General features: G+C 40.9%; 1 protein-coding gene across 3 annotated transcripts in view; it reads right to left on the reverse strand.

The window, feature by feature from the left end:
- Positions 1-12,921, reverse strand: part of IPCEF1 (interaction protein for cytohesin exchange factors 1) — an 85,395-nt gene that overhangs the window by 57,679 nt on the left and 14,795 nt on the right. The window contains exon 1 of one of the 3 annotated variants that reach the window (XM_055713360.1): positions 4,881-4,951. The exons of the other annotated variants lie outside the window; for them this stretch is intronic. The gene's annotated coding sequence lies outside the window, so the exon portion shown is untranslated. Of the gene's footprint in view, positions 1-4,880; positions 4,952-12,921 lie in introns of those variants that run through there. 3 annotated transcript variants of the gene reach the window in all.

Here is a 12,921-nt window from a genome sequence, read left to right on the forward strand (position 1 = left end):
AGCAGGAGGAAAAGTGCTTTAAGTGTACTGGTAGTGCACTTGGGTGCAACCCACAAGATTCCAGATAGAGACACAAGGCAAAAATCATACCTAAGAACCTCTACTCCAGTGCATTAAATTGCTAGTTAATAAATTTTAAAAATAGCAATAATTATTACTAATATTTGTGTTTCCCCATTCCTCACTGCCTCCCCTTCCCTCCCAATTCCCTATTTTGCTCTTAACTGATGTTCAACAAAAAATGTGGGAAGTGCTGCTTCCTACTTACTACAAACATCTTCAAACTGTTGCTTTCTGAGAAAATTTGACTATTTAACATCATCTCCAATCTCCTTGCACTTCATTAGGTCCACACAAATCATTTAAAGACTATACTAGGGAGCTACAGAAATTTCAGATGCATGAGCAAGTTACTGTGTCGGCTGAGACATATTAACTATAACAGATCTAAGCTGAACTGAATCACCTAGAAGTTGTATTTTCTCTAGATTAAAAGAAAATAAGCACAATAAATATGATTTATCTGGTACTGTACTTTGATGGTGCTTGTACCCATAAGCTGTTCCTGGAAGAACCTTAAAGACCAGGATGCACCAAAGAGTAAGAGCATGATGAGTTCTCCTGAGACCTTGGAAGAAGGAACAAGAATAACAAAGCAACTAAACAATGTAACAAAGCAGGGCACTATATAAAATGATTTACAGCATTACAACCCAAAGAAGTTGAAGAAATTTTGCTGAAGTATTGGCAGTGTAGATTGCAGTAAGTTTATTTCCATTATAATGGACCATGTGGCAGGTACTGTAGGAACATGGAAGAAAAGAGAAGGTAACTCTGCTCCTGGCAGCTTCCAGTTTAAGACAGAATACAACTGGACGATGTAGACAGGAATCAGATGGAGTCCAAAATAACAGAGACAACAGACATCAGGTTCATATGTTGGGTCTCAGCATGCTTCAGGACAGACATTGTCAAGGTTTGTGTTAGTGCCATAGCAAGTGGCTTTGCAAATGATGTGATATAATGCTTTCAAATGTTTGTAAAACTAAGAGAGGGATCCCAGGGAAGGAGGGAGGGATCCCAGGGAGTTCAAAATGAGAGTTAAGGCTCAGCATGTGTTTGGTGCTGTCCAGAAGCTTAAATAAATAGGCTAGGAGATTCCACGAAGAAGCAGAGCAAGAAAACTATCCTTGCAGTGAGTTTCTGAATTGATATGAGGTGGTGAAATTACTTTTGTCAAGGCCAGAGAATAGGAGATTTCAGTAAATGAGACATGAGAGAAATGACAGCTTGGATGACAGTTTATTTCTCTGTATGAAGAGTTGAAAACATTTGAAAGTCTGTGCAAAATTTAAACACAGCTTGGAAATGAGGACATAGAGAATTGAAGAAGGCACTTAGACCATAATGTCATTATCAGTAATGAGCAAGTATGATTTAGGAAAGGCAAAAGTTAATCATGCTGGATCCAGCTAGAGACTAAGCCATGAAATACCAGAGAGACAGACTAAATTCTACATTTGGTCAAAAAAAAAAAAAAAGACAATGCTGTATTAAAGGAGTAGATCTACCCTTTATAGAAGGAGATGTCATGCTAATGATTGTGAATAAAATTACTTGGGAATAACATGAGAGAAAAAAAATGGATCAGAGGATAGGATCTTTTATTAGACCATAGACAGTATTTTGGGGTATACCAGGACCTTCTAAAAGGCAATTTTTAGGTGTGTCTCAGAAAACAGGTGAACCATTGGCAGACAGAATCATGGATGGTAAGGTTTTAAGAAGAAATGTTCAGATAAAATCAGAGATAAGTGCCAGGATAAAATGATGGTAGAGAAGCGAGTTTTTTGTTAATTGATTGTATTTAATAGAAAAAATAAAAACGTACTGGCTGAGAAAAGGGAGATAGAGTAGAGGGCTGCTGGGGAAAAGCAAAGTAAAGGAGTCAAAGGAAGATGAGCTCTACCCAGATGAGGAAGCCATATCTGCAGGAGAAGAAGCAGTTAAAGAAGTAGTAGTGAGGCAAAGCCATGTCATTGTGTTAGTTTCCCCCTTCCCCCCTTGGAAACAATATGCAAGACCTGTTTGGAAAGGAAAAAGGCAAGACCATGGGGACAACTGAAAGTGTATGCACAGAGAAAGCATGACTCAGCTAAGCCAGAAGCAGGGGATAGAGCTAAAGGAGGACAGACACACTCTTCATGGCAGAAGAATTCAGCCTATTCACCAGACTTATGCCAGGGATGCTCCTATAGCAAAAGCAAAAGAATCAGACACTGGAGGGCAGCCAGCCTGTAACTTGATGGTAGGAAAGAGAATTGAACAATTAGAGGGTAGAGGAGGCTGCAGAAGGAAAATATTTTTAGAAATGTATGCCACTAAGCCATAAACAGTGCATACACATAGGCACTTTGATGAGTTAATCCTTTAACTGCATGTTTTGCTTTTCAGAAAAATCCTTAAGAGACAGAAATGGGTCTCTGCTTCAGCTGAGAGGGAAACTGAGATGCAGAAAGGGGTAATAGGTATAGTTTCACATACAATATTACCTCAAGGCCCATCTCCCTGTTAATGATTGTGTAACCACACTCAGCATGATTTCATTAGCAGTAAGTGATGCATCAGGCAGGACATTTCCTCCAGGCCCATAAACAGTACTAGCTACATTGGCCCATAAATAGTACTAGGTGTGTTAGTGAGTGGTTAAGTGATCCCTCGAAGTCAGTTCCACACACAAAATAGTGAAACTATTCAACATGTCACTCAGTGACACAGCTCTCTCTCTCCCTGGGTTACTGCTCCTGCCTCAGGATCCGACACCAACTGAGAATCTGCTAGGACCACCACATGGCAAGATGATCAATGGCAGGCTGCACACCTGTACCATTTAATCAAGTAAGTGCACAGTACTGTTGTCTGTACAGTGTCCTACTGCTGCGTCTTTATCCAAACCAGTCCTCATCCTATTCACAACCACAACCACTATTAGTTTAGCTAGAACATCTGGGAATATGAAAGGGATGGATGTGTGGGGCAATGGGAAACATCTGGAATTAACGAAGACAAAACAGACAGCATCTTAACTGTGGAAGCTTTTCAACCCATGTTGGCTCAATGCCTTCCCTGGCCACCTTGCAGGGATTGCGCAGATGCTGGTGCAGAGCACGCCATGCTGAGCATGCAGCACCCGGTGGCTGCACCCACTTACGGAAAAACACTCAAAAAAGTGAGATGCAAATGCTGCTTCCTGGCTACTGGACATGCCTGCAAGAGATCAAGTTTCCCCGTATGGACGGGACAAGCAGCTTGCACAAAAAGGTTCATGTGTACATTAGCAGCCTGGTATTAATGGCTTTTGTTGTTTATAGAGTGAAGCAGAGCTTTCTGTCACCCTTTTTCTTCCTAACTCTAGTACAGATGCTGTTGTGAAGCATGCTTTTGCACAGTATACATTTTAATGTGCCCTTTCATCTTTCCCACCTACAAAACCAGCATGACTCTCCAATGGAAAGCAGGTGTTGGAATGCAGTGTGCCAGGACCCACTCTCTACTTTGAGGAGCAGACGGCTCTCAGGGGCAGTGGTGAGGCAGCACGCTGGGCGAAGTCAAAGCAAGGCAGCACTTGAAAGCTAAGAGCTCCAGCACCCCTGACCCGAGGCACGCAGCCTTTGCCATGCCACGGGACTTCCACCTGATCAAAGCGTGTGCAGCTGTGTCACCGGAGTCAACACCAAGAGCTGGTGGCAGTCTCTCCTTCCCAGGGAGGCACTTTTCACCTCTAAAAAGTAAAAATTTCACCACAGGGTGAAATGCCATTTCCTGAGAAGCTACCACACAATTTCTCTCTTCTTTATGAATTACCACAAACCATTAAATGTTGGCATAACTGGCAGACAGAAAAATCCTGCTGAACTGAAACTCAACTCCTAAGCAGGGGTAACAAACCTTTCAGGAAATCCAGCTAGGCCCAGTAAAGGGAGATATTACCCTAAACCCCGAAAAGGACTTGTTGGAAGCAAGTAGGCAAGTGAACAATTAAACAATTTGTTACTATCAGCTTCCACCAGAGGCACATTTTGTTGAGAAAAACTCAAGTCCAGAGATGCAGTAAGGGGTCTGGGTTTTCTGTTTCAGTGCAAAGGACAGGAGGTTTCAATTCTGGCTGTCCTTTTGTTGACAGTATGGGTAGGCCCATTCACCTAGTACTTTTGCTGTGTCTTTACTCACACAATTTCATGTCTATGAAAAAAAGCATTAAAATTAATGTATTCTAGAATTCTTTTCATATTAAAACCAGAAATCAATCTGCTCAGTGCTGTCACCACAGCACATTATAGTCTACCCCCATATTGCAATTTAAACAGTCTTTACATGACACTAGATTTGCACATTTTTCTCTAGGAACCTAAAATCAATAAAGGAAGTGCTTCCATTTCCATATTACACACTTGCCTTCACAAATATCCGCTTTGCATGAAACAGTCATGACTAGACTGCCACCCTGTCCTTTGATGGATCTTAAAACATAACTGAATTAAACGGGTCCAAATCAGGAATCATTCACGTACATGCTGTCACTTGTCTTCACTTCAGAAACAAACTCCATTATTTCTAAAGATTTCAGCATTTTTAAGTAAACCATTTGCATTTTTTAACCAAAACAGGAGAAATAAAAAGAGAAGCGTAAGATCTTTTACACAACCCTTAAACAAGGCAATTACTTGTCAGTATGAACTTCCTTTATTGTACCAAATAAGTGTTGTTTTTCATCAGCTAAAACTATATTGTTTTTTAAAAAGAGAAAAAAAATAGATATAATTAGACAGAAACAACTAAGATTTGTCATTTAAGAGGAAAGAAATAAACCACAGCCTTACCAGCAAGGAATTCTGATGAACAGCCGCACTTGTCAACTCCCACACCTCACAAAGCAGAAAGGAAACTCTTACAGAAATCTGTTGCAATGCCAAAATTGCCCAAGAGGAAACTGCTGTCTCTTTTACAAGTCATGACTACGCAAACCACTAGCTAGGCATCAAAGTGAGCGCTAAAAGCCATGCCTGCCAGAACTATTAATACTAGAACCAAGATAGATGGAAATTGGGTAGGGAATGGGACTAAAACATCAGAAATATTCCCAGATAACTAATTTTTAAATTTTTTTGTAATGGAAACTGGTTTAAAAATTGTGCTATCAAATGCTTCTGAGAAGAGACTCAGAGTACATTACAGGAGACAGGAAAAAGAATATTACAGGTGTCTCATAACAGATCACAGTACCCAAGCTGCAGCGCAATCTCTGTTGCTAACCTGTTCCGCAGAGCACCCATCAGCCTCAGTCTCCCAGGGCCCGACAGCATCCAGACCCTGCACCCCGAGATACAGGAGAGCTCAGAGCAGCCTGAGCCCAGCCACACCAAGGCCAGGGAGCCCTCAGGACAAAAAGGATAGGGCACGGAGCTCTACTGGTTTGTTTTTTCTGGGTCACCTGCAAGGTGTGTCCCAGGAAACACCATCCAGGCAGGGACAGGGCTGACAGCAAGGTCGACAGAAGAGCACACAGGTCTAATAGTTTAAAAGCAATTATCTTTATTTCCCATTTTTATTTTTAACTAGCTGATGCAATGGCAAGCCAAAATTAATAGCCCTACTAAAAATATGAGACATGTTTCTGAAAGTTACATTGTTATTAGGCTTGGAGAATAAATAAAATAAAAATCAGGACCTTGTAGTTTTGGGTACTCTTCTGGTTTGTGTATTCAACAGTTTCAGCCACAGGTATGTGGACTTCAAGAATGAATAAAGACCTAACTACAGCAAAAACATCTAAATAGTTTTCATTGCTTTCTACACAACTCTACTTAATTCACATATCACAGTCTAGAAAAGACAGAGCATACGTTCTGATAAACCTCATCCATCTTCAAAATGTAGGCATTGCTAGAAATAAAGCCGATCATTGCATGATTTGCTGTGAATTTTCCTTTTTGACTCACTGGAATATTACAGACCAGTTTCTTCAAAGCAGGACAGAGGGATGCGGCTGCATAGGGATTCTCCTGTGCTTCCTCAGATCTCTCTCTACTGCAGCTGGGAAATTCCAGGGTGCAAAGGCAAGTAAAACAAACATCCAGAGATCTGAATGCTTTACTATTCATGATGCTGAAATTACAGTGCCATCTGTAGGACACCCAGAAGAAATTTAATTTGGACCTTGATGCCACAAATGCCAGTTGTTATAATTACAGGGCTTTCTAATAGTCTTGACAGAAGCATAAGAACACAAAAAAACGGATGACTCATGTCAGTCTACAGGGATTACCTTGAAAGCCTTGTTCACACAGAACAACATACATTGTTTTAAGCACCTCAGTTCACCCAGAAGAGTATATTTTGCTACAAAGATTAATCTTTTGTGGGAGCGGACATGCCAGTACAATACATTCAAAGTCCATCCACCTTAGAGCTTGTGACACTCTAGGCAGAAGAGAAAGGCCGCATCTTCAACCAGTTCCAACCAAGACTGGAACATGCTCAAACAATGAAACTGAGGAAAATTTCCATTATGGCTGCACACTTTTTTTCTTTTTTAACTTTCCCACTTTTTAGCTATTTACTACATAACTCAATGCATCACACTTCCATGACTGGTATTTACATTGCATGTGGTGCTTTGCATCAGTGTTGTGAAGCACTCAGTATATCCTTCAGGATATACTAATAAATTTATTTTATGTTGCCTTTCTTCCCCCCCTTTTACCAACTTTTTTTTCCACTTTTCTAACCCATAGCTAAGATGACGTCTGTTAAGACTTCTCTCCAGTGTAACATTTGAAGATACACAGTAAGGCAAAGCTAAATATATGCACCTTTGTTGTTAAATTTCTATTAATAACGTTTGAAGTGCAAAATACTTAACTGATTAATAGCTCTGCTTCTGCAAACAGACTTAAAAGAGGAGGTGTGACATGTTCAAAGGAAGCTTCTGCTTAATGTTCAGCCGTGGTCAAAGAAGGAACAAAATGTTCAGACAAATGAGGAAGGGAATGGTGAATAATATAATGGATTTAAGAATGCTTTTGTTTAAATCAACAGCAGTTTTGTGTGGAGTATTATGTAAAATAACCATCACCAACAAACAATAGAAAGAATTCTGTAAGCCTAAATAGCAGTGAGTGAAAAGAATGAGCTAGAATTGCCGGGGAGGGGGGCGGGGGGGAAGTTCTTGTAGGAAGATGGATTTTAATACAAACAATGCTTTGTAGTATGGCATAACTGATAAGTGATGCAACATAAATATTTAAAATTGTGATTTATATAGGGAAAAGAGAACTCTTTCTCAGTTATATAAAACAAAAAGGGAAGGAACAAACAATTAAAGGTAATAAAATGGACAAAAGGAAGCGGCTTTGAGCGCGGTATTCGGAACTCACTGCAGCAGTGAACAGAGCGTGCAGAATTGAAAATGTTACCCTGTGAAGCAGGCAAATAGCAACGCACTGTATGCACAGAGCAATAAATGAGGTGATTTCCTGGAGTGTTGGGTTGAAACACACATGGCAGATTTTACAGCATAAGAAAATTATTCTCTGAGTTTTACTAGCTTCTTATGGCCACAGCAGTGGCAAAGAGTAAGAGAGCTTCACTAACTTTTGAAGCAGATGCTGAGCAACACAGGAATAAAAATTTTAGTAGGGTGAGTGATGCAGAGAGTTAAAAAAATATGCATAAATTTGTGCAAATACAGGCTGTAGAAATCACTAAGCTTCCATCCATGGACGTGGGGGATGCAGAAAAGAGATTTCTAAAGGGACTTCCAAGTCCCTGACAGCTTGCCACCATGCCTACAAGGACACAAGAAAAGTTGCAGGGGGTGGGGGGCACCACAAAAATTTAGGAATTCCCAATTCCGATTTATCTGGCAAGCTCCCTGTGAGGGAGCAAAGGACAGTGGAAGCAGAATAACCAAAATCACATGTACCAGAAACATAAGGGCAGCTCACAGAGATAAAAGAAGTAAGGCTTGGTGAAAAGCAGGCAGGTTAAACTACTTTTCCCTTGTGTTCCTACAGAAGATTTCAAATCCACTGGACCTGGACATTATACAGGGGAAAACACATCTATGTGGTTAAAAATTCAAGACATAGCATCTGTATTTTCTCCTTGAGTCGAGCAGCATTTGTCACAGGAATCAGAAAAAGAGTAACCCAGTTCACATATTCATTGCATTTTTGCAACGGAATCCTATTAGACACTGTGTCTTCGTTCCAAAACGCTCTATGAGTGTTTGTTTCTCACCAGATAGGAAAGTAAGGTTTCATCTGAGCCTTCCTTTGTCTATTCAGCCAACTAAGTAACTGGTGAACGTACCAAAAGGTATGGGAAAGCCACTGAAAGCAGATTACATATCACTTACCAGCAAACACTATTGGTTGCATGACTTCTGCCACCAGCTGTGGAGACCACAAGTGGGATGAGATGAGACTCTATCAACCACTGTGATTCATATTTGCTGTACTCATCTGTTACATGCAAACCAGTTGCTGCTGGCACTCAACGTTTATGACTGAAATCTACCAACTCCCACTACCATGAAGGTCTCCTTCTAAGCAGTAAAGATGTTCCAGCTTCCTCGGTGAGGTTTCCTTTATATTTTAACTTCTTTCACCCAATGAAGTGAAATTGAAACTGAGAGCACTCACCAGCCCTTGAGCACTCCAGTGCTGAGGGACCGATGGGATTTTATACACATCACTTCAGTTTTGTATTTCTCTCTTCCCTCAGATCAAGTCAACCTTGTGGGACCATTATTTGCAAAATCAAAAGGGAGGAAATCAGCTGTATATTTACCTCTACCACTTGGCTAAATCCCAGTGTGAGACTTTGAGAATGAAATGCTAATGGACAGCATGGGACTAGCAGCCTTTGAGCAGGGAACGAGCACTCAGACTCCAGCCTTGCCTACTTCCATAGCGTTACCTCCACACTTTTAAAGGAGGTACATATTACCTACATTGGAGAAATGTTTTGAAAATTTACTAATTAATGCCTCTAAAATATTTGGAGTTCCCCAAACTAACTGTTACACAGGAGAGCAGTATATGAACGATCTTTATAATGACAGTGTTATCAGAAAAGAAAAACAGAACGTCTTTAAAGTGACCAGAAAATTGCTTAATCATATTGAAAACAAACAGCTGCCAGAGTTAAACATTAGACAGTGGTTTTATTGCAGCACTATACTAATCAAAGAGTTTAACATATGTACAGAATCCTAAATCCCACTCTTTGCTTCAAAATAATTTCTTGCACAACCTTATACCACTGCTTTCCTTTCATCTCTGATAAAAGGCCTTCAGCAGTTCCAGTCATACTAACACTACTGCTGGTTGCTGTGGCTGCATGAGCAAAATGCAGTGACCTGCCAGAGAGCCCGTGACAGCTTCCCATTGTAAATATTCACATGGACAATTTCATCACTAACCCTGTGACAGGAACTGGGTGTTGCAGATACACTGGGAGTGTGGTGGGCTTGTAAGGAGGGTAACAGCATCATGGGCTATATTGATGGGAGCATAAGCAGGAGATCGAGGGACATAATTATCCCCCTTTGCTTGACCTGAACCACATCTAAATACTGTATCCAGTTTGAGATCCCCACCCCATCCCCCAGCATAGGAAAGATAGTGACACACTGGGACAAGCTCAGCAGGGGACCACCAAGATGGTTGGAGCTGGACACGTGTCCTGTGAGGAGAAGCTGAGGGACTGGGACATTTCCAGCTTAGAGAAGGGACAGCTTCAGGGGCAATCAAGCAGCCCTCCGCCATCTACAAGGGGGTCAGCAGGATGATGGAGATAGGCTCTTCCCAGTGGTGCATGGCAGAAGTATGAGACACAACAGGTAGAAGCTGAAACAGCAGAGCTTCAGACTGGGTATAAAGAAAACCTCTTTCCCCATGAGAACGGCAGGACTCGTCACCCAGAGAGATTGTGCAGTCTCCATCCTTGGAGGTTTTCAAGACTCAAGAGGATAAATCCCTGAGTGAGCTGGTCTGAGCTCACAGCTGAGCCTGCTGTGGGCAGGTGGCTGGACTGACACCTCCTGAGCTCCCCTCCAGCCTGGGTGTTGCAATGAGCCTGCATTCCCCATTAGATCCAAACCTACCTCTGACTAGCAGGTCATCCACGAACCAGTAGTAAAGATATTAAAAAGCCTTCCCAGAAGCAGAAAGATGTATATATTTTCAAAAAGCAGGATACACATGAGTACAAATACAAGTTTAAGAGAACCTGTGTACTTGTGCACATTTGTAAAAATATGTGCTAAAATCCAACTGTAAACTACCACTGTTAGGGATATGGTAATGAATTAAGACTATTCACCTTCAAAAACAGACTCCTTTAGAAGTTTTCTTTTCTCACTAAGCCAGCACGTCCTTCTCCATTCATACGTTTCAGTGGTTCTGCCAAGTCATCAAACTTAAGAGTTTTTTCATGTTTTTTCATGGACAGGACTACCTTGATCCAACTACTGCATGTTTTTTTAAAAGAAAAAAATTAAGAAAAGAGGGGAGTTGCTGGATGCAATGCTTTTCTTGAGAAGAAAAGATTAGTTAAATAAGAAAAATAAACCAACACCACACACATTTTTTGTATTCTCACTCAGTTGTTTCTATTCTAAACACAGGGTAATTTTGCAAAACCAAATATTAAAAAGAAAAAAAACCCTAGCATATTTCTTGAAAAAGAAAATATTTTAAAGTGTTATAAAGTCTTCTAAAAAATATCATTATTCTCATGTATCTCAAATTTATTTTTTGAAGTAACTGAGTTGTGCTCTAAGCTTCCTCAGGCTAGCCCACCTAATCAGTTGTAAAGAACACAAAAAAGGGACATCCCATTCCAGCTGTAAAATAAATAGATTAAAAGCCAATGCAGCCACTGACTTGTGTCATCAAATTCAACAATTCATCAATAAACTTTAATAACTTTGTATATAAGTCACTGAGAGTGCATTGAATTCAATCACAATTTAGGGTCACATGAGCTGCATTTAAATTCAAATACTGTGATGATATAGCCACCTGAAATGCAGAGCCTTCAAAAATCTTTAACTTGCAAAAGGCCAGTTTTTGAAACATTGGTAAGAAAAGGCTGACATACCGTGGTCTTTTTGTTTGCACACCTGTTTATCAAATAATGGCTTTTCAAATGATATATACACATCATCTGTATTCATTTGGATTAAATTGAATTTCCCCAAATCAAATTCCCTCCCAGTTTATTTCCTTTGCTGTGCATCCTTGGGCTGAGGGAAGCTGACTGCTGAGCTCTCACACCTCCCAGGAGCAAAGGAGGTCACGCTGACCTGTTCACCAGGGAAAGCACTGACCTCAGCTGCATGTGTGTTGTTTCTCATCAGTATTTTCTGCTGAGATTGCAAAGCATCCACAATTGCTATTTCCTTGTTCTCTCTCTTCCTCCCCCACAGCATTCATCCTTGGCACAGCAATAAACCCACCAGGACGAAGAAGTTGAAGGATGCTCTCCTGTCACTTTTTCTGCCCAGCTATGATTTCTATCCTTCCTCCACCTCCCCAGCTTATTTGCATTTTTCATCATCAACAGTCAGTCATAATAAGGTGAGAGAAAGGATTAAAAGCATCTTAGTAAACATTTGAGTCATCGTGGTCTAGTGATGAAAATCTCTCTATTTTAAATAGGCTTAGTACCTAAGCACTAGACTTCAAGAAATGTAATTGGGATTCACTGATCCTTTTTTATCAAGTAATTTTTCTTCGAGGTTCAAATGTGCCTCAACAGGGCACTTCACCTCTGTGAAGACTTAAGTCCGGATATCTCTGCAAGACTTAAGGAAGACAGCTCAGTGTTAAGCCCATTGTATGGATGAGGAATGTGAAAATGTAAAGACTAGATTTTACCCTGATCAAACAAAACCAAACAAAACCCTAAGAACTTGTGTGACACCTCTACCAACACTGACGTTGCTAATGGCAGCAGTTCTGTGCAAAGATAGCAAAACTTCCCATGCAGGCACACTAAAGATATTCCACTGGTTTCTGCTTTGTTGTAAGGGAGCAATTGCTTAACCAGCTCTCAAAAAAGCCTTCTTGATTAAAAAGACAATGTTATCTAGGGTTTTGTCAAATACAGTTTTCAAGCTTGTCACCACAAGCAGGAATTTATTTTCCTTTTATACCAGAACTGACTAGTCTTTGGGCAAATTCCCTTGAAAGCAGCAAAGTTCAAGCTGATGGAAACAAAGCAAAGAGCCCTTCAGCTGCTCTCCAACATTGTGGCCAGCATGACTCCGTGACATTGCCACATGTCATCCTCCAAGCTTCAAGCAGGGCTCAGAGCTCCTCCACCCCTCTGCTACTCCTATTGTTCCACCACTATAAACAGCTGCTGAGACCCAAACAGCTCATCACGCAATGCTTTGGATGTAGCAGCACTTCAACAAACATTTCAAGCTCATATATTATATTTTAGTTCCAACAGTTCCTGTTATATAGGAATTCCTTGTCTATTCCAAAAAGAGACAAAGGGGAACAAAGGTGAATGGTTAGTGAAAAAGGGGAAGTGGGAAGGCAAGAAAGAAGATGTGATTAGATGAGCCAGTGTTACAGATTTCTGCTTTGCCACACACCTTTTCCCCAAGAGCCCACACCAGTTCTTTGCTGAAGAGTCCCAAGCATCTTTGAAACTTAGAAGAGCACCATATCCTTCGGGGAGCTCCCTGGGCAGTTTCTGCTTCCCAGGACACCCACCCACCTGATCTTCCAATTTTAACTCTCTAAGGAGCTGTACTTGTTTTCCCCAGTGTCATCACTTTAAAAGTAGTTCCATTCCTGTGGTACAGGCTGCTACAACAGCTGTAACCACAGCTGTAGC

This window comes from Falco cherrug, chromosome 6 (assembly GCF_023634085.1).
Source record: "Falco cherrug isolate bFalChe1 chromosome 6, bFalChe1.pri, whole genome shotgun sequence".
NCBI lineage: Eukaryota > Metazoa > Chordata > Aves > Falconiformes > Falconidae > Falco > Falco cherrug.